This window comes from Dermacentor silvarum, chromosome 8 (assembly GCF_013339745.2).
Source record: "Dermacentor silvarum isolate Dsil-2018 chromosome 8, BIME_Dsil_1.4, whole genome shotgun sequence".
NCBI lineage: Eukaryota > Metazoa > Arthropoda > Arachnida > Ixodida > Ixodidae > Dermacentor > Dermacentor silvarum.
The window spans coordinates 12,513,237-12,514,278 of record NC_051161.1 but is presented as its reverse complement, the minus strand read 5'-3'; positions in this window follow the sequence as shown (position 1 = coordinate 12,514,278).

Below are 1,042 nucleotides of genomic sequence, written 5' to 3'. Positions count from 1 at the left end.
ATAAGAGATCGCGCTTTGGAATACTGACATCAGAATAAAGTTATCTGAACTGATGCTCACGCTAGTGTTTAATCACTGCCTTAAAGGGACACCAAAGAGAAAAATGATTTCTCCTGCATCAGTAAATTACCCTCAACAATACCAAAAGCACCACTCTTAACCGCGAGAAGCCGCTTGCTAAGCCAGAAAAAGCGCAAGAACGATAAGACGGGTAGTGACGCCTCCTGGAACCTAGTTATTTCTTTAGCAGTAAAGATGCACTAGACTGTGTTCTAAAGGAGCCAAACATTGAAATGGTTAGTGCGCCACACGGCCCAATCGAAAAAACAGTTTGAAATCTGTGACGTCCCACCGAAGTACTGCCGTCGGTTACGGCGCGAAATTCAGAACTGGAACTTTGACCTTCATTTTCTTTTATAATAATCACCGTATTATTTCGAAATTATCAACAGATTTTTCAAAAAAAGTTTCGTGAGTCTAAAACGGTTTAGTGTTTTGCTTTAGGGGCCTTTAACGAATGGTAGATAGATGCGCACCACAAAACACCCAATGACGCGTAAATGTGTATTACTAAGACATATTGAGATTTTAGAATTATGGTAAGGCTAACAGATTCGATTTCATACACAGGTGTTCATTAATGCAACTCTATTTTCATGTACATACGAGTATTTGTGCATGTTTGTTTGTGCTCTTGTACGATCTGTTGGGTTTCCACGACTCGTGCGCAGAACTTTTTATGTGTTCTGCGTCTTTAAATGTAATCAGTGTTTCCTTGGTAGTAGCCAATACTATCTGAATGCGCCATCTCCTTTAAAATACATAATAAAAATACAGGCGGCTTTATTTTACACAGAAGCAACTCATTTATGTACCAGGGTTTGTAACATGCCAATAAATGCGGTCTATATGCAAGTTTTAGGTCAATGTAAGAGCTTCAATCTGCGTCTCATCAGGAGCGATGCATGAAACATTGAGAGTTAATTACATGTATTGAACTGTTCACTTATGTTCAGTCATCGAGGATAAAATTTTGGCTACC